Here is a 22,120-nt window from a genome sequence, read left to right on the forward strand (position 1 = left end):
TACACTTTTGTTCTGTTGTAATCGCAATCTTCACATTTTTCTGCTCACTTGAGAGCTGTGATTTTTTTCCATCCCGCGTACAAGGTCATTCTTGGATGTGTTGACATTATGGGAATGCAAAGGGAAGATCCGGAGAAGAAAAGAGGAGTGAAAGACAATGGTGTCTGCTTGAGATGATGTTGGTGAGGAGCAGAAAATCAGGAGATTGATTCAAAGAAAATTAGGATGATAATACTGCAGTAGAAAATAAATATGAGGCATGCCTTTCATATGCAACAAGAATTCCCACTATTCCCACATAACAGTAAATTCTAGGCATTGAGTTGGAATTAAAGCCGAGTTCTGCAACATTTTAGGACGACAAGGCAAAGCACCTCGCAACACGTTTTCTGTGCAGTGTCTGTTATTACCCGACATTCAAAGAGAATGAAAGGTGACATTGACACCAAATATGCATATATGTAAATACACATATATAAGCCTGTAGCAAAGCTCACAAAAACAGCAGCAATAAAGCAGATTTTCAACAGACCCCACAACAAAAAAGTGAAAAAAGTCACAGCAATTTAAGTGAAATCACAAAGATTGTTAGAAAAATAAAATCATGACAATTTATTTTACAACACCTGTTTTAAAATAACGAAGTCTACAATAAACAGGAAGTTGGTGGTCTTATTTTCTGAGCATGGGTGGTTGAGTAAAAAGTAAACAACTGATGATGAGGATGATGGTAGAAAATATCGCCTTATTTTACTAGCAAAAGCCATTTTGGCTCTGAGCAGGGCCGGCCCATTACTGCATTTTAGCAAAGACAGTGAAAAACAGCCCCAGAATGTTTAATAAAATCAGTGAGAGTCAAAAATCTAGGCTATATTTCATAAGCTGAATCCTACATGTGGTTAAGAGGTAGTTTTCTGCTATAAATCCACTACGTAGATAGTTTTATCCTAATCTACACTCGGTCATTTTAAATATAACCAAGAAGCTTTTTAGTGTGTACCAATTATTTTTTGGGCCGTGGTTTTGGACACACCTTCCCTGTCGTTTCAATGGAAATCTGTGCACAGATTCTTGACTGGTAGTATACATTTTCATTTTCAATTTAAATATTTCATTTAAACTATGAGATTCAAAAATGAATGTTTGTTATATTGGCACCCATTATTGTAAACACAATATTGGGTACAATTTAATATTTTTGGTTTAATTAAAAATAGTGCAATGTCTGTTTTCTTTGTAAATCTATTTGCTGGTTGATAACACAATTGTCCATTTAAAACACAGCAATATCAAAGCAGAACAAAATACTGACGGCAGAATGTTGGCTGTAATCAGAGCTGAACAAAGCACTTGCAATAAACCCTGATTTGAGAGTTTTCTTTCAAATAGAGGAGAATGTGACAATGACCGTAATATTATATGTCTTATTATTTTTCATTGCAGTGTCATAAAAGAAGAAGAAAAAAGCCCTAATGGGATCTTTTATAAAACACCACAGTCCTTAGCACATCTACCAATCATTACTACCATTAATAAATGTACAGATGAAAGATGATTTGATTTAAATTCGCGCAACCCTAACCTGAATACTTCACTGGCATCAATGTTAACTGTGGCCTTGTGACTACAATGAAAATAGTTTTAAAGCATTTCATCCAGTGCACTGTGCCTGAAAGGCATTTCCTACTCTATTACCGCTTGAGAGAAATTTATTGTATAACAAAAGCAGAACAAGTACAAACAAAGATATTTCCAAATGTGTAAAATTAAAAACTAGCCAAACTCTTCAGCTGCTTTTCACAAACACAATAAGGAAAAAGAAAAAAAACCTTCCTTCCTCTACAATAAAGTAAATTCAATATGTAGAAAATGATTCTTTGGCCCAGACCTTCATAGGGTTGTTCAACTGTTGAGATTCAAACACAGTAGCTTAAAAAACGTCGATGCCATGATTGTGCTACACCTGTCTTTCGTCCCGTTCAGCCATACAGTCTCAGAGGTTTGGGTAAGGACGGATGACTAACTTTTTGCATGCTTTCTTTCTTTGCCTTCACATCAATCATCTTACTGGAATTTATGTTCACCGCGAACTATGTGAGAGGAAAACTCGTAGCGGTCTTTGCTGCGGTGACCACAAATGTTGCATTCCAGTGGATCCCTGTATCCATGGCAACCCATGTGAATGGTGTACATGACATGGTCCAGGAAGAGCACCCGACAGTGCTCACACTGGAAGGCTCGTAGTTCCTGGCCTTCTCGTCCAAACACCCGAACCGCTTCCTGGCTCATGGGTCTCTCAGGGGCATGTCGCATTACCACAGTCCCCATTCCTGCCCCACCTCTGGGCAACGCTTCCACCATCCGCTCTCCTGAAGAGACCCCAGCTGGACTGGCTCGAGACCTGAGGCCAGAAGTGGGGTTGCTCCCATGGTACCCCTGCCTCTCTTGAGGACTGCTGCGAGCTGAGTCTGCAGAATCAAGTCCACTGTTGTTGGAAGATTCCTCTTGTGCTTTATGTGGCTGTTTGCCATGCCTGTTTAAAGTAGTGGGGCCATTTGTGTTAGCAAGGATGGGATGGTCTTGGGTGTGAGGTTGCAGTGTGTTTCCTGTACGCTCTGTCCGTTGACTCAAGGGTAGGACATGGTGAAAAAGGGGGTTGACCATAGGCATGACCTCGGCCATGGAGAGAGGGGGAACTGGGTGGGGGAGCATCGGCCGGAGGTTGTCTGATCCCAGGTATGTGATGGCATTGCTGATGGCCTGCTCCATCATGTGGGCGGGCAACAGTTCACCTTGCTTTTCATATTTAACACCCATCTCATAGCCTATGTTAGGGAAGTTGTAGCGTAACATCTTTTCACCTGCATGAAATAGAATAACACTATGACTGGGGAATCAATGATTTAACAACATGATACCAATTTCAAAATGTGTCACAGAAATACAATTAAACACACACACACACACACACACACACACTGGCCGACGTAAAGGGTGAGACTCTTGACTTTAGCTCTAAGCAATTCGGAAAGAAAAGGCACAAAACTGACTTGAGAAAATTCTTGTTAGCCAGTCAAACTCACATTTCTTGAACATTCGGGCCTTGGTTGTCATGTTTTGTATATAATGTTCTGTCTGTACGTGTCAAATAGGGTGGAAAGCCCCATCCATCTACTGCTGCACTCTTTAACCCCTCTTTAACAGGGATGCGGTTTTCTCTAGATAAGAGCAATGGCAAAGTTACAGGTGTACTTAACCACAGAGTGAAAAACATGTCCTCGCTTCTTAGTCAGCCACTTGATCGAGCTCGCACTACCGGTATTTATTTTTCTAATAATGCAGCAAATGAAATAAAAATTCTGATTTTTTTCACACAGACCTATTGTGTGATGTTCTATAATATTGTGTGAGGCATTGCATAGAATGCTATAATCAGTCAAAAGCATGATGACAGTTTAATTAAGCCGTTGCATTTAGGGCTACTCATAGCAATGTTAAGTCTATCTGAATGTTTTCTTGACACGTAATAACTTCCTTTGTTTGGAAACCTCTGTCATAATAGTCCACAAGTGCAGACTGCAACAGAAAGAAATCACATTTAATCATGTTAAATAATAGTGTCCATGATCAACATGGATTCTGAATAATAAAAAAAAAAAGAGGAAGTCATTGACCATGTATGAAATACCCACCAACAAATTTCTGTGGCGTGGTGCTCTTCCTTTTGCCATTGTTGTGTAGCCTTTCAATAACAGGAGGTCGATCAAATGAAGCCATGGTGCTCGCCTCTGCCATCACCCTTGGTTCTGTAGGAAGCTCACCTTGAAGGTTTGGGAAGGAAAGGTACAAGAGCTTTTTTTTGGTAAACGAGACATATCACTTTTCTTATCGATATAGAGGTAAAGTCAGAATTAGCAATTACCTGACCTGCAATTGTCTATCCATATGTTGTAAACATTGCTTATGCCAGAGGGAATGTTATATTAGTTACTTGGTTATCTCTGAAGAGTTGTTGCTTGAATATATAATAGACATCTATTTGCCTAATGTGAGACTTTTAAACTATCATCGCTCATTTTAAGGTAGGCCTATCCTTTTATACTGGAACTATCCAGTTAAGTAAAAAATTCTCAAGTTAACTTCACAATCTAAGCAAATACTGTCTTTATTTTCTAAGATACATTTCCTGCTGCATTTCATCATACTGCATTAGAGTTCCGAGTACACGCCATTTTGAGTAAAGCTATTTACCTGAATAGAGGGCAGCGTTCGCAGTCGGTTCCAGACCGATACCCTGCAGGTAGTGATGGCATCGCTCTTTATGCTCCTCCAGAGAAGTGCGCTGCTTGTAACTCCGTCCACAGTAGTTACACTTGTGCGGTTTGCCAACTAAAAGCGAAGACATTCAAGGGAGAAAATATTAACTTCACTCACTGCTGTACAGAAAGAGTGGGCAGCATTCAACGAGATAATGAAACCCGGTGCAGTGTCGCAGGCGGTGCGTAGTAGTAAATACTGCAGTCAGTAGTACAAATACGCCAGCCACTGAGATCATGGATGTTCCACTACCAGTGTGAGAATTTGCCACAACTCACGCCAGAACGAAAGACCAGCTGTGGGCAAACTGCTCTACGTTTGAGTGAAGAGCAGAGTTGACAAAGCATCCCATGGTGGTGGTAGGAAACTAAGTCCACTGTTAAACTGCTATGGAGGTGGACGTGTGATTCATTGTGTCATTTATTTTTCATTCAATTCCTTCCTGCCTAGACAAGATGGAAAGATGAAGACGTTTCTTTTTCATCGATCTCATCAGACTTCCATCCACCAGACACACAAAGAAAGACCGCTAAGGATTTACAGCCTAACATTCATTAGGAGCCATTTATTAGCAATGTATGATTTCATGGGGTTGACCAGTGATTTTAGAAATGTAGTCATGACCCAAAAGATTTGCTATGTAATGAACTTTGTGCAATCAGTCGTTTCCATCATTCGTCCTACGCAAGCAAAGATTACTGTGGAAATAAGAGTCCCATGACCAAGAAATTCTCAAAACCAGTGCAGTGACTCATAAAGGCAGTGAATGAACAGGAGGGTTACACAAGCATAGCAATGCGACCCAGACACCATCATTGACAATAGTGATAGTAATTTACTAGAAGTGTGGACAAGCCAGTGCTCTTGTCACCGTGAGAACAGAGAAACCACACACGTTTCCAGCCGAGGCATGGATGTTGTCACACGTACTTCTTCTCCTTCACAAAGCAATGTTACGTTTCTTCTATTTTATGGAACTCATAACAATGTTCTGCTTTACATTAAGATTTGTGTAAAAGAAGGAAAACAAACTCATTATGGGCTGGAAAAGGCCGAAAACATCCTTGTTGAATCATGTGGATTGATACTGTGTTTTATTTTGTATCTTATTCAGTACTTTTTTGTGTGGTTGAAGGACATTATATTGACAAAACTCTGCACTAGAGATATTTATCAATTACTCATTTTGAGTATGAAGATACAAAAAAACTCATAAAATGTTTCAGCAGTATTTTAGTACAAGGTTTACCTCAAGAGTCAGTCATAACTATCCTTTTTAACATCAAGATAAAGCATCACCATGGTATGATTTTCTTTGCTGATTCCCAGATAGAAAGTAAAATTATGGTGTAGAAAGTACTCTTTCAGTTACTGCTCACTCATCTTTGGTGGCATCGGTGTATGCTTGCACATAACATGGATGTCATTGCTCTTTTATATTTTTTACACCTACCCACAAATGACCATGTGCAGGTGTCAGGTGGATCTCAATAATCCACCTTCCTTCACCTTTCTTTTTAGTCCAATTAATGAGCCATGTTGAACACTTGGATTCAATCTGCTGATTGGGTTTGGCTAATTGGAAATTGCTCAAATTAAAACACTGATTAAAACTTGATTTGCAAGTATGATATCCTTTACATCTCAAACAACACATAAACTGCATGACTTTTCACTGCTGAAGTGATTAGTTGCAACAGTGGCGAATTCCAACATCTCACCTAGATTTAGGGATGAAGAAATTCAACACCAATAATCTTCACTATTTCTAACTTTTACAGGTTCACCAGAGCTGGCCTCTCATTCTATGCTATTTTAATCTCTTCTGGCAAAACCTGTTCTTGGCAGGTCAAAAGCCAGAGCGGCCTGGTTTGATCAGTGACTCCCTGTATATTGAAGAAAACCATGACAGCACAACTTGACAACATTAAATCATCAAATTCCCAGGGGGGGGGGGGGGGACATGGGTATAACGTCTTGATTGTGACTCTTCTTGATTGTGACTCGACAACCACAAAGAAAATGAACGCAGGAAAATGGTGGAATAGAGATGAGAGGGAAAAAAAAGAAGAAAAAAGTCAGACATGCTTGAAAGAGACATCTGAGTAATAACTGAAACAAAGATTCAAGACATACAGACACTAATAATTGTGCACAAACATGAGGACACGCTCGGAAATAGACACATTACCAACGAGAGCTGTGTGTGAGTCACACCTATGGGGGCAGAAATGACACTGTCTGTGTCAAGAAAAAGAGGGGCGTGCACAGCTTCTGTCATAAGAAAGTGGGTTACAGTTGAGAGACACAACCAGTGCTCAATAGCAAAGCAAGCAACCAAGGAGACACATGTCCTTGACAAAGCACTCAGTGTGTTGTATACACTCATCCCCCCCTTCAGTAAAAACATTGAAGTTTTATTTTTTTTTCCAGATGTCTGAAACACTAGTAAAGAAAGACATTAAGTCTTTTCTTGGGGACAGATGTGAAGGGTTAAAAAGGTAAAAGTAGCAGAAGCCTTACCAGCATGAGTTCGCAAATGACCAGTGAGGGCATCACGCCGCCGGCATGCGTAGCTGCAGAAGGGGCATTTGAAGGGTTTTTCACCTGTATGCAGCTTAACGTGTCGCAGCAGATTTCCTTTCTGGGTGAATGAGATGCCACACTGGTTGCACTGGAATGGTCTCTCACCTGATTGAGACAGGAACAAGAAGTCAATAACACACTTGTTTTTGGTGAAGTTTTTAGAAAGCACCACAAACCCTGCAGACCTTTTTTTATTATGCAATTTCTGTCCAGTAAATGACTCCCTTTATGCAGGAAGTACTAAATTTGATCATCAGCTTTATTGTTAATGAAAAATACATTTTCCTCACGTGATGTAAAACTCATTGAACTATGACTAATAATGTTAATGTAAATAAATCAACAAAACAATGGCTCAAATGTAAAAAAATAATTCTGTAGAATATTTTTTGTTTCAGCTCAGACACAAGAGTTCTTATATGCAGGTCTGCGAAAGTTAACTGGAGAGTAAAACGTAAGTGAACTGCACAGTAGTGAACTGAATTTAATTAAGACAATACAATAATTAAATTAAAAATAGATTAACTGACTGAAGCAGAGCCTCCAAAATACATTACTTTTCTCTCAGTGTTTTCTTTAAGAGCTGTGTACACAAATCTATACAAATCTCATGAAATCAATCAATATCAATCAATCAACCAATCAATTATTATCATGTTGAGCGGTTGCTGTCATGCTTGTGTCTCGGGCTCAAACTGGGGATGTGCATGTGTTCCTAGCGATCGCTGCTGTTTACTGAACAGCATACTGTACCAACTGATTTTAAGGTGACTCTGGACCTATGTACATAGTTCTAATGGAAAATCTTCTGATATGCAGCCTGTTGGAAAAAAAGAAAAGAAGAAATCTGATCCTAATGCTGTGACAAAGAGTTGGAACAGGTTATGGGGGATTCCAAGGATATTATTTTTCCTCCTTATAATAATTTCAACTCTGAGCAATTGTCTTGAACAAAACACACACGAACAGAAAACCTTCTTTGGACTGTTAATTAACAAAATTATTGTGACAATTACACAAGAAGCTTTTTGAAAGCATCACACTGTGCTTTTACACCTTGTGGTTGTCGAGTTCCTGCATCGGCTGTTGTACTTGGTCCAGATAATCCATCCTGTGCGTTATTTGGACTGCCACTTGTGGATTCCTCTAATGCTGCATTTTCTCCTCCTGTTTGGCCTATTTCTTCGGGTGCAGGACTTTCTTCTGTTGCAGGGCTTCTGGTGTCAGCCTCTTCCATTGTCTCTTCCTCTTGCTTAATTGCCATATCTGTAAGACAAAAAAACAAACACAAGGCTGAGCTTGGTATCTTTGCATAATTGTTCTTTTGTAGTATTTGAGGCTGGTCTTGGGATGCATGAATATAACAATATATTATTGTAATATAAGTGCCATTTGTGAATATGAGTTAAATGGACCCTTTTTTTAGTAAACAAGGTGGGCGAGAGAGAGAGAGAGAGAGAGAGAGACGCTGGTCCGGTTCTTTGCTCTCCCTGGGGAGAAAGGGAGTGTCAGAGTCCCTGCGGCTCACACCTGACAACCAGGTGGGAGCTGGGTGACAAGGGCAAGCAATTGTATAATTGTGTGCAGCTGGCTGTGGTGGTACACAATTCAGTTATCTGTTTCAAGTTATCAGAACCTGGCAATTAGTAATAACTGCAGACAAAAGTCTAATCATCTGCCAGACTGCAGCAGGCATGCTTTACAACAGAGTGGGTTACGCATGATTTCATTCAGCCTAATTCTTATTCCAATAATCAGAAAGTCTGATTCAGAAAGAAACCACCCCCCCAAAAAACAACAAAAAACAAACAAACATACTTTTAAGTTAATATGCAACATTTACACTAAAGTTAGTGATTTGTTTGTATTTGTATGTATTTATTTTCTTAACGGTGTAATCCTTTAATAACTGTTACATGCCACCCATGTTGCCTGATCCTTCCCTCATTTTGTGTTTCCTTCCCAACAGGTGTGGCTGATCAGCACTCACAGTGCCTATAAATAGGCTGGCCTGCAGTAGTGGAGGAAACAGTTTTGGTCAACGTATTGAACCAAAAAGCAATAGTGCCATAATCGTTCAACTCAAATAATCTGACTCCATGGAAACCCAGCTCTAGAATATTGAATCACAGATATCTTTACCTCTGCCGAGGAGGTTATGTTTTCGCCTGCGTTGGTTTATTTGTTTGATTGTTAGCAAGGTAACTAAAAAACGTCTGGGTGGCTCTTGATACAACTTTCAGGATAAGTTGGGAATGATACAGGTGAGATAGAGATCCCCATCGTACATGTGTTAAATTCCATAAACATCGGTCAATAATCAAACGAGATATTGAGGGACAAATTTTCAATTTCCATTGACTGCAATGTTAAAAAAAAAAAAAAATCAAAGTGACCCAGAATCCAGGATCTCTTCTGGATCATCACCAAAATGTAATCTGTTCCTGGTAACATTCCAAACATTTCCGGAAAATATGATCTGCAGTTAGGGTCTCTGCTGATGCAGACACTTCCAGTCGGTCATATGTGGTGCTTGATTATTATTATTATTATTATTAATCTATGGAGGAAAAATGAAACATTGCACATTATTTGTACAATGCCAGACTTTTTTCCTCGACAACGGAATTCTTTGAAATGAAACCAAAACCCTTATTCCAATACCCACAATTGTCTTCGACGGCTGTATCCTGGCAACACAGAGCAGACGTGAACGTCCTTGCTATTCAGCTCCTTACATCTTTACATCTGTCTCTCCACTGAGGCAGAGTGGAATACACAGTGGTCAAATGAGGATACACCTTTTCGATGGATGAAAGCAGCGACAAGTAGAAATCAGCCTCTTCCTCTGTTTTAGAATTCGTTTTGGTTTTCCACATCTCTTCAGGAATCATGCAGTCGAATCTGCAATTATTTCAATTTGCCACAATTCCCAATAGGAATCAGTCAGTAACTGGATTTAGATTTTAGAGGTTGGCTGAGAGCAATCCGAGCAAGGTTTTCTGTCACTCTTGATGACAGACAGTCACCTCACCCCCAAATGGTGTATTTATGTTCTTATTTTATTACCAGTGCATACAAAAATGCAACGGCTGTTCTTTGAGGGTTTATCACTGCTATGTCATGTGCATAGTTCAATCTGACAGTATTCGTTTTGTTAAGCAGATGACATGATGCAGATTTTCTTTTGCAAAAAAACCCCCACCTCAAAGCGGATCATACTATGCATATACATCGCTGCAGCAAATCTGAGAAGAAAAGCTGCAAGGTAGCAGCAATAATACGTCAAGAGCAATAAAACATTTTCTTATATATACAAACGTTCTTATGTTTTGCATTTTGTCATATTCATTGTTGAAGAAAATCCCGTTTGTTAGAATTTTTTTTCTAATGTGTGTCTTTGGAATTGTATTTTTCATAGTTATTAATTTTCTCATTTGCACACATAATCAAACAACAATGACCATGCAAAGCAACATTTATTCATTTTCTAATATGCTTTGTCTGTTACTGGGTTGCGGATCACGCTGGAGCCTATCCCAGCAGTCAATGGGTGAGAGGCGGGGTCCACTCTGGACAAGTCACCAGCTCATCGCAGTGCCACACAATCATTCACACATACTCACACCTATGGGCAATTTAGTGTGACCAGTTCACCTAATTAACATGCTTTTGGTCGTGGGAGGCAGCCGGAGAACCCGGAGAGAACCCACGGAGAAACGGGGAAAACACGCAAACTCCTCACAGAAATGCTGCAAGTCAGATTTGAACCTGTGACCTTCTTGCTGTGAGGGAACAGCAATACCACTGTGCCACCGACACAGCAACATGCAAACCCTAAATTAACAATTTTCTCAAGTTATCCATCCATCCACATTAATGTGCCAAAAAAACATCTGCACAAATCACATTAATTTAATCATTTTAATTACTGCACAACATTGAGAATGCAAAAAAAAACATTCTGATGTTGTGAGGAATTGGTTTTGAACCACTTGTACCAAAGTATTGACTTTAAGGGTTGATTTGAGACAGCATCTACGCACAAATGTAGCCAAAGTGCACAAATTATGGAGGAGCAAACAGAATGAACTGGTTAGAAAGTGTAAAGAAAATGGTCAAGCAAAGAAGTCTAATGAAGGACAGATTGAACACTTTATGTTAAAGCTTCTTTAATTTGTTAATGCAACACAAGTGTAATGAAATATTGTATTTTTACTTTTACTTGCCTTTAAAATTAACATTTGTATAAAGAGTCAGTCTACTTTAACTAGAACATAGTCGTCTTATAACGTTTTGCAACTTTGAAGTTATGACATCCTCCATTTAGCTGATATTAAATACCTTCCATTCCACATACGTACATCATTCATTACTTCCTGGAGTCCTTTATTATCATAAGAATCTTGAGTTTCAGTGAGACGAAGCAAGATATAATTCAGCATGAATTAGATTTAGTGAGATGCAAAGGTATAGAATATATGAGTCACATCAGATTTATGTAATCAATAACTGATTGAACACTCACCAGTGGGAGACTTAGGACCCTGAGGGACTGTCTGTCGATTAAGCGTTGGCATATTAGTCAACATTGCAAACCTTTTCTCTCCTTCACTGGGAGAGCATTGTCCGTTACCTGGGAGACAAAAGCATGACAATAGTCACTGTGTTGTAAATGTATTTTGTTATATAGCAAATACATATATACATACTGTAATACTCCACATGAAAGATAGACATGCACATGAAAAACATATCTGGTCTATTTACTTTCATACAGACAGTGAAAATCAGTTGGACAGTGAGAATATATATCAAGCAAACCTTTCACACAAGATGCATTGGCCTTGTGAAAGGTCTTTCATTTGAGACTGAAAATTATTAATTGAATCCCTCTCAGATCTTCTTCCAAGGCAACCAGAGTGGTCATTATGGAAGTAATGACACAAATACCGAGGCAACAATCTAAACTGTGCACCTATGGAACCTGAATGTCCAGCAAATGCAGATCGGATTGCATCCTCTCAGCAGTCTGTACAGGACTAGTGCTATGGATAGCCCTGTGTCCACTCGCAGGGAGAGCAAACCAATCCCTTATCCCCTTACACCCCAACCTCGTCAAGGTCACTGGAACAACACAGTGGCAACAGGCAAACACCCCTCAAATTCCAGCATACTTCTAGGTTGTCTTCAAGCATAACGACAATTCTTAACTGAGACAAAACTAGAGAGTAATTATGACCAGACTGCCTCAATCTTTTAAATTTGACGTCGTAATAGCTTCAGGAATAAAAGCACAGGAAGTTGATATGTATGAAACCATGTGGAGGAAGGCTGTGTCACAATTTGTCAGTCCTGAATATGTGTGCAAGCAACCCTCACACATGAAAAAGAACTTGGTGTCAGATCTTGTCTTGATGTGACAGCTCCTCTTAATTTGACCATATCTTCTGTGTATTGTTCCATTGTAGTGCCGGTTAAACTGAGTGGGGCATACTGGGAGACACTGCCCATGAAACAATGCCTGGGCTTGGGCTCCGGTTGCAGACGTTGGGGTTGGAGGAAATCTCAGGTGACTGGTGCTCGCTATCCCTTGGCAATGCTGTCCTGGAGACAGGAGTGGCCCAGATTTGTCATGAAGGATTTTCCATTACTGTAGCTGCTACCTTGGAGCATGTTTGTGGCACCTTTTAAATACTACTTAAATAAATCAAACAACTACTACGCCCCCAATTCATGTTTTAATGCAGTGAGTGAAGGGGTCTAGAGCAATTGCTTCATTAGCTATTTATTCAAAATATATTAATATGGGTGAAATATGAATAATGCTGTTAGTGTGCATTTCTAATAAAAAAAAATATATATTTTGGAGTGGCAGTAGCTCAGTCCATAAGGACTTGGCTTGGGGTGGGGTGGTCGGTTCAAGCCCAGCATGGACCAAGAAGTGTTAAGTGGTTGGAGAGGTATCGGTTTGCCCCCTGAGTGTTGCCGAGGTGCCCTTGAGCAAGGCATCAAACCCCAGAAGTTGCTATGTGGCTTGCCCTTCACTCGACCATCTCTCTATTCATTTATGTGTATCATTGTGTATAATTCTATGTCAAGTGAAAAAATAATTTCCCCACGTGAAAAGGAAACTTTCTTCTTCATCAGTGTTGTCAAATAGACATATGACTTCTAATATCTAGTCATAATTAAGGATTCTAACAAAGGACAATTAAACGGCTCGTCGTAAAACTTCAAAGCACAAGTGATGATAATAACATCAAAGTTAAACAAAAGAACGCTCAAGCTCCAAATGTCTTGCCATAATTGCAACAACATTTAAGATTGCATAAAATGGCTGAGAAAAAAAAACAGCAGTGATTTCTATCTGTGTGAGGAACTGAACAAGGTTCTTTTCCGGAGTTACGAGGCCCTCCTTTCAGGCTTGATGGAAAGCATTGTATGGGAGCTGGTTTTTCCTGTCAAACTCCAAACCTTCCTTGAGACACAGACTCCTATCACAACGACACAGACACACACACCTACACCCACACACAAACAAAAAACATATTCAGAAAGACAAATGAGATAATGTAATATGTTTTAAACTTTTACTGCAGTAGTACTAGTGAAAAATCTTATCTGAGAGTTATTCGTATACAGTTTACGCCAGACATACTTGCAAAATCACCTGACATTAGGTGAAAAGTAGTTTTGCATTTGTGGCGAGATATAATTTCTATGTACACTAGAATGACCCAGAGAAACATGGGACATTCAACCTCAGCAGATAACAACGTTCAGAAATTTAGATTATTGATTAAGCCATCTTAGATGAGTATGCATGTTGTATGACGCAAAGTAAGACTTAGTTCACATAGTTTTGTCTATTTTTTTTTTAAATGAGATGCAGTGGTCCTTTCAGATAATAATGAATGCCTCCTTTATCCGGGCTTAAGGGTCTTGCTGAAGAACTGAATTAGGTACAGATGGAGTTTAAAATCCTGGGAATATCCAGTTCGAAATTTTAAAATGAGAATTGGTGAGTTGTGATACCAGGAAATAATGGGAATACTATAGGGCAGGTTTGCATTTTTTTTTAGACGTACAAAATTAAAATATCTCTAATAACAATCATAAAAAAATCTGTTCAGTTTTACGTTAAGTAAACAAGTTCAGCCGTCTAACAAGAATTAATGGAAATTAAACTATTCGCTTCAGTTGAGCTACATACAAGAAAATATTAGTTGTATATATTCAAGTTTTAGGTGAATGTCTGTAGACATTTGGCTCAGACATCTGATTGTGATTTTATCAAATTTCTAATGAGAATGTTCCTGGAAGGTTCTGTGCCATATGATAGAAATGTGTACTGCTATATACAGTACATAGATTTCATTAATTGTATTATATTATGAGCCTTGTACAATGCGCTTTCGTAAAACTTTCCACAATGATGGTTATATCAATAATGTAAATTTGAATTATCTCATGTAAATTATCCCCTAGGCCGGGCCATTCACGAGAAAAAACTGCACACACAATGTGCAATCTATGAAAATTCCTGCTTAGACTTTCGCAAAATCAGCATCATTAAAAGAAAATGACTCATCTTTGTGAAATTATTTTCACGTACAAACAAAATAAGTTTATAATTATACTGAGAGAGTGCTTTATAATTTGTCAGCCATCGGTAGGCCATAATGAGTGAGGATGTAAAACAATTATTTTGTTTAAAACAGAGTGTGTTTGTGTGTCAGACAGTGGAAGTAATTTCTATATGTGAGAAATGGAAAGAGACATATATAATAATGTGTCTTGTTGTTCAGGTGAGAGATAAATGACTTCACATGATTGATTGCAATGGCGTATGTAACTGAGAAAAATAAACAATATGTCATAAATAAGTCTATGCTTGCGAGTATGAAAGAACAGCCGCAATGATAACAGGGACTGTGGTTAACGGTAACAATAAATTGAGATGTTAGTGTTTACATAACATGTAAGGTCGGTTGACTAAACAGGAAGGGAGCTTTAATTCTTGCTTGCTGATTTTTTGAACAACTTTTACAAAAATAAAAGCCATTGCCATGGTATTGTTAATCCTCGGGCTGCGTGCAGCATTTAGAGAAATCATGTTTAGTGAGTGCAATAGCAAAGTTGTCCTGTTCTCTTTTTATATATATATATATATATATATATTGCCTTCCCTTCCTCTGTATGTGTGGGTCATGTACAAGTTTGATCACCGGACTTCTGTGTTTATATGTACAAATAGCCGATTTAACAAGTGTGGACGGTTGCTATAAGTCAGGGTGTGTGTATGTGTGACGTAGTGTGGCTGTCTATGGCAGCTAGGCAACAGAATGTCTGGTTTTAAATCTTCCAGCTCATTCTATTAATGTCATCCTGATCCAACTCCTATTTTGGTCTTTTTAACTTTCATGAAATGGATTCAGATTTGAGTCGCACCAAATTTCATTCTAAATGGAAGAGCCTGTGATGAAATGATTCCAAATCTTAGGGATCTTCTGCATTTCAAGCTCCCTACAGGAATTCAAAAAGACTTCTGACAGGAATAGCATTATCAAACCAAGTTTTGAATAAACAATTTTATTACATATTACAGAGGCAGAGCTAGTGGTTATAAGTCCACAGCACAATACAAACTGGAGTCCAGTGGGTGATATGATATTTTATTGATTCATTTATTATAATATTGTTTTACCTTCCGTTTTTCATTTAAATTTTTCTACATGCTGACAGGAGCGCGTTAGATAAGGTTGGCATGCATGTGATGATGAGCAAATGGATGGAGGAGCATGCAAGAAGGCCTGGTGGGGTGGTTGTTAATGTGCATCGCTATGATGATGATCAAAGACAACAAAAATGTCTAAAGACAAATGTGACTTGCCGAAAGAGTGAGCAAACAGCAAAACGCAATGGAGGAATGAAAATGAATGCATCCTGCAAAGACGTGTATTTTCCATATGTTCATGCCAATGGAGCAAATTTGTTCCAAAACTCTACAGTCATTTCAGAAGCAACCCACTGATGGACAAGGAAAAGTAGAACCTCCATTTCTTCTGCTGACACCCCAACCCCACTTGCAAAGTTGTTCCTATCGAGCACACGGCCCCATTGTAGACTTCAAATTTCCATTTATGTCAGAAACAACTTTCTACCTGTAATTTATATTTTTTTTAGGTATGCATCGGCATCAAAACAAAGTTGTGTAGGGAAGATACTGAAGAAACATGCCCAAAGGAAACCAGCAAAGGGCAATGGAGCACCACAAAGTGCATATCCACTATCTGCCGCTTTCAACAGGATGTTGATAATTCGTTTTTCTCTACCTTTAAGGTCTCAACAGGAAAAGGGTTGCACTTGGGGGAAATCCCTCGCAAAGCTTTTAGATTGTTGATAACACAAATAGACTATTTTGTGTCAATGTTTTGTCAAAAACATGACATAAGAAGACGTGGAAATCAAGATGAGTTAATAATGTTCAGGTCACAATGGCATATTGGCATAATCATCAATGTCCAACTATTAGTAAAACAGAACAAACACACACACACTGCAACATAAGGGATAACAGTCCTTGTTTGTAAAGAATGGGTCAGTGGGTGTCATTGTGGATTAAATGCAGTTTTAAAGAGATATTCTGACTTACTGGCACAACAGCCATCGGGAGCCTCCATTTCAACTGCTTTGGGAGTGCTGCAGGGAATAAAAAAGTCTTACTAGGACTGTCAACTTACTGAAACACACACAAAGGACTTTTCAAAATGGGTGCAGCCTGATCGCTGTCTTTATAAATAGCAATAAAGCGCCATACTTCATTCAGGATTAACCACGAAGAAACACTATGGGAAAAATGTGACTAGATTAAAATTAAAATATAGTCCATTCAGCAGACGTAGGTAGATTACATTAAATAATCTGGTCGATTCATTCAGTTTGTATAAACGTGCGTTTTTTTAGTTTTTTATAAAAAACCCTGCACAGCCATGATTTCATATGCTGATGCACTCTACAAAATCTGGCTTTGTTTAAAAAGATTAAATTGTAGCTGACAAGATTTCTAAATTTTTTGGGCTACTTGAATGTGTGTAACTGTAACCTGATTCTTATAGAGGCAGAAATGATGACTGGTTAAAGTCAATAATCTGCATCCATTAGTGGCATAACTCTACTGCTTTTTATATGTTACATTTGAGGTAAAGTTTAATATTTTGTACAAACCTGTATTACACTCTCCCACCCAGTTTATCATTTAATCAATACGTTATCATCTGTTCATTATCTCAACATAACATGATACATTCCAGTGTTGAGAAACTCAATTTAGAACACATAGTTTTGAAACTTTACACGTATGTCTTGATAATATATAGATTCTACGGGCTTCTTCGATGAGGGTATAAATAAGTTATAATTTCTTCCTATGGTGCAAACCAGGTCCGTTCGCCATCCTTCCACCGACTATCATCATTATGTACTACATTTGTTTAAGTCACATACAGTTAGTGTTGTATTAGAGTTTATTCAAATGTATTTATATACTGAGGTCATGTGACAGTTTTCATTAAACCTGCCCACGACTGAGTGGAAGCGCTTGAGACATAAACCTATCATTAAAAGATGAAAGACTAAACAAAGCAAAAGTTGTCAAAGACGCTTCATGTCCATTATCTATCCCGTTTCTTAACAACGTTTGATGTAATTGTAATTTACTCCTAATGGAGTTCTCAATGTAACCATCGTTATTATAATAACTATAGTTACATGGAGGAAACTTTGTTGGAGAGTTTATCTTACATGTCCTATAGATTAAAAAGAAAGCAACACAAGACACGACTATATTAAACAGATTGCTGGTTTATACTTTACCTTAATCGTCTCCCACTTGTGCAAAATTAGTCTGCAATTTCAGTCAAGGACAGGGGTAAATCGTCTCCACCTCCCTTTTTAAAGAAAGAAAAATGTCAAAGAATATATATTTCGACCAGTGATCTCTCACAATTACGTGAATGATAAACCCTGTTTAAGTATATTTAATCCAGAGTTGATTGAAATAAATAATAACCTATTCCGAGGGAGAGCAGAAGAGCATCGCAGAGTTAGGAGGAGCGTATCTACAGTGTTCGGGCAACTGTTGCTGCGTCAAAGTCTTCTTCGAGCGTCCCGTCAAGCTCTCAGCGTAAAAAAAAGCGGGGTGTCCCAACGAGCTCTGCGCACACTGGATTCAAACTACCGACGCTTCAGGAGCGCTCACCCTAATCTGTCGAAGCCGGTGCACTTTTACTGCAGGATCACCGAGGGGGGGGGGGACTCAACAAAGTTGTAAGAGGAAAGAAAGAGGGATGGATCAAACTGGATCCACCGGTTCCTAAGGAATTAGCCATAGCGGCAGGGAGCAGCCAAGCTATGTTCAACAACCACGAGAGAGGAAATCCGTGCGTGCAGGCAATGCTGAACATCTACTAATGAAGACGCGCCTCGACGGCAGAGCCCCTCATGCGTATTAACGGTCACTGCGTGGAGCAGCAGTGATGTGACGTTATTGTCAAATTAAACGGTGGGTAAATCAGCGTGATCGATCGCCTTCTCTCTCCAAATAACATGACAACCAATAGTGATGCATACAATCATGAATGATAGCGTAATTAAAACAAACAAAGACACATTACGCGCTGACGCTACTTCATATGTCTCCCCAGCAGGGCAGCGAGGACAGGGCGCATACCTGGCAGGCAACAGTGCATCTCTGGAATAACCATCAGCTGCAGAAACCGTGAAGCCAGCATTGTTGCATTGTGGCAATGAATGCTCTGTGTTTCTCGGGTTAAGATCTATATATATATATATATTTTTTTGCAGGCTGCGTTACCTCGATGCTGACTGACAGCTGCAAATCAACAGGTTATCCGATCCCCCGCAGTCTGGAGCAGAGCCCGCCTCTTTCCATTCAACAGACAGGCGCTCCTTGTCCGCCTTTGCCGCAGACATGCGCCTTTCAGTGGTTCCGAAGCGCCTGTAGTCTAAAGAGTAAACGCAGAGTGGATAACAGAACGGCGCGTTAGGTGAGTTTACAGGAAACCGACTCATGCTCTTGTATTACTCTCGCCATGTTTTTTTTTTCTTTGTCTGGATTTTTTTTTTTTACCTTGAACACGTTGGACTTTTTGTAATCCGACGAATTTGCACATAGATGTCGGCTCGGTTTGGAAACGGCATCATGATAATAGCCCGACATGCGCCATGCGGTGCGGACCAGAAGGCAGGTTGGGTCCGCAGCAGCAGCAACAGTTGTTCCATCCACCACTGACTTCCTCCTCCATCTCCTCTAGAGCAGAGCGGCAGATCACACGCCCGAGCTGCTATTCTGGGAAGTTGATCTGACACACAGAAACCGATCAGAGAGTGTCGACCCAGTCTGCCTCTCTGCTCGACTATCGATTAGGTCTACAAGGGGCCTATTATTCCCGAGGCTGCAGCCAAGTATATCCAAGTGGAGACGAAGCATAATTGGCATGCGCTTTTACCGTGTTTATATTACAGCGCGCCTGAGACCATAAAGATCCTGTGTAGGGTTTTTGATTTTTGGAACACATCCTGTAGCTATTTCCCTCAGTTACCAGAATAATGAACTGATCTCTCTCTCGCTCTCTCTTTCTCTCTCTCTCTCTCTCTTTCTATCTATCTCTCTCACACACGCAGATAGAGAGTGACAGTCTACCATCGAGACTTGACTGGGAACATGTATTTTTTTTTTTTAATGAATGTATTATAACCCAGATATGGAATGAGGAATAAATGGAAAAAAAAAATAATTTGTCAGATATCTCTAGTGGGCAATGTATATTATGGCAGCACTGCTTGGAAATTAACTTAATTGTGTGTGTGTGTGGCATTTCATGCTGCCCATTTTGAAATATTTTCAATAAAATAATAGTTGTGACTGTGAAGGGGAATTTGCAATTGTGTCATGTTAAATGTTAACTCATCAACCAACAATTGGTAGAGGTAATCAGTGAGAAAGTGAGAATGAAGGCCGTAGGGTCTCCGGCTGAGACTTCTGTCTGTCTCTGCCCACCAGAACTACTGACGAATGAAGGGCGATGATGTCATGAAGTGAATGAAAAAAATAAATTTCCAGAGTTGCATGTCAAGCAGTGAAGAGCTTCTTTACTGCTGCAGATTCTATCTTATTTCCTGCAGCTCCCTCTTCAGATAGAGAAATGGGCCGAGATATCATCCGTTGACTTGTAAAAGCAGAGTACACTGCGGCATTTTGAAAATCTATAATCTAGATTTAAGTTTCATCATGAATTTGCATCTCATATTGCCATGATATTTTGATTTTAATTGCCCCATTTAATCTTAAACAAATTACCCAGTTGAGCTTCCCATGTGTGGTTTAATGGCTCCCCCTTTTGGCTGTGTGCTGACAAAGCATTTTAAACCTCCACTGAATGAAGGGATAACAATTCATCATACCTTTCTTGATCAAATAGGGAGTGAAAATCAATTTTTAACCTTTATAAGGTTTTTTTTATAAGCATTTTATTTTTATACAAAATGGTGTCTATGTCTATGTTCTGTTTAGATGTCACAGATTGGATATGTACATTTTGCTGGGAATAACAGCCTATCTTATTGTGATGTCTTAGTTAGTTTAAAGAAATGGAGAGAAAATGTCCTTTGTGGTTTGGCCGGAATCAAGACAAGACCACGTCTGAAGCTGTGCACTTGGTTGATTTCCAACAATTGCTATTCATTTTCACATGCAATCACTCAAAATCCTAAATCTAACGATGAGATGCTATTGGCTCACTCAGGGATTTGTAACTTCATGTCTCTTTTACTATTTTGTTACAATTTATTTATAACTGCAAATTATCCTACAGGTGATATTTATTTGTATTTACATTTTCATCATCCTAATTATTTTTCACTTTTAGTTAAATTCAGTATTGAAAAAAAATGCTCAATACAAGTTGGAGCTCTGTTTAGTGTAATTTGACTGATGCCAACAAAAGCATGCAAAAATGTGTTGTTTGTTTAAACAATATTTAATTTTAGTAATTAGTAATTTTTAGTAGTAGTAGTTATTTTATTTCAGTCAGTATCTTAACTCAAAAAAGAAATAAAATGAAATGAAACAACAGAATGTACGGTAGTACATGCATTAATATGAAATTTATTGAAGCTGTGGTGTTTTTACCAAAAAAAATAACTCACAAAGAGTTATGTAACATCTCTATTAAAAATGAAAGAAAACACAATAAGTGTGTGCTGTCCTGATTGAGGCTGACGGGGGGCGCTAGTGATCTATCGAATATTATAGACTAAAGAGCAGTGAAATGTGCAGAACTCCTGACAACTGTAGCAATGCCTCAGAGTATGAAACCAATATATTCTAAAACTAATGTTAGCATATTAACCCTGCTAAATTAATTACAAGTAGAACACTTAAAGAAAGTTAAGGGTCTTTATTTGGGTGTCAGAGGTGAATGTTTTACTTTAATTCAAAACCTCACTTGGAAAGCACCTAGTGCACGATCATGTGTTTTGAAGCCCACGTCTTAAAACAGTTTTAGTGTATGTGGGGGTGAAAGATGTGATGAGTGGGCAGTGTTTGTGCATGCATGTGTGGTAGTTAGAAGGTGGGCAGTTGTTAAACTGACCACAAACAATATTTTCTGCTGGTAAGTTACCATGAAATCAGTCATATTATTGCTGTTAGGGCAAATCGGGACACAAAATGACTGATAGGAATTTCTAAACAGATAAAGACTTTCCAGTTGTTTTTTATTTTTTTTATTTTATGATTCTTCTGACCACTCAGTATTAACTGTTGATCATTGGTGTCACGTGGCAAAGGAGAGCGTTAAATTACGTGTAAATTAAAGCATGTAGGGCACCTCGGCTCTGAGGGTGAACTGGACCCTCTCCAGCAGTCCATATTTTGTCAGTTCACCTTGAACCGGTGGACGATCCACTTTCCAACCCAAGGACCAACCAAATGAGCCACTGACGCCCCACTATGCAACATTCAAGATTGAATATAACATTTATTTAAAAAAAATTGCAACTCTTTGTCAACAGTTGAGCTTGACGCTAATAATAGGAGAAAGTAATGCCAAGGTTCAGACAGCTTCTTGCCAAATCAATTGTGATTTCGCTTTTCAATTTGCACCTGGTTAAAAAGAAAACAAGAAAATCA

The 22,120-nt window shown here is 38.9% G+C and overlaps 1 pseudogene; it reads right to left on the bottom strand.

The window, feature by feature from the left end:
* Positions 1 to 2,064: 2,064 nt before the first annotated feature.
* LOC137914106 (zinc finger protein Helios-like) lies at positions 2,065 to 18,709 on the bottom strand (annotated as a pseudogene).
* Between the last annotated feature and the right edge of the window lie 3,411 nt (positions 18,710 to 22,120).

This window comes from Brachionichthys hirsutus, unplaced genomic scaffold (genome assembly GCF_040956055.1).
Source record: "Brachionichthys hirsutus isolate HB-005 unplaced genomic scaffold, CSIRO-AGI_Bhir_v1 contig_1089, whole genome shotgun sequence".
In the NCBI taxonomy this organism is placed as follows: Eukaryota; Metazoa; Chordata; class Actinopteri; order Lophiiformes; family Brachionichthyidae; genus Brachionichthys; species Brachionichthys hirsutus.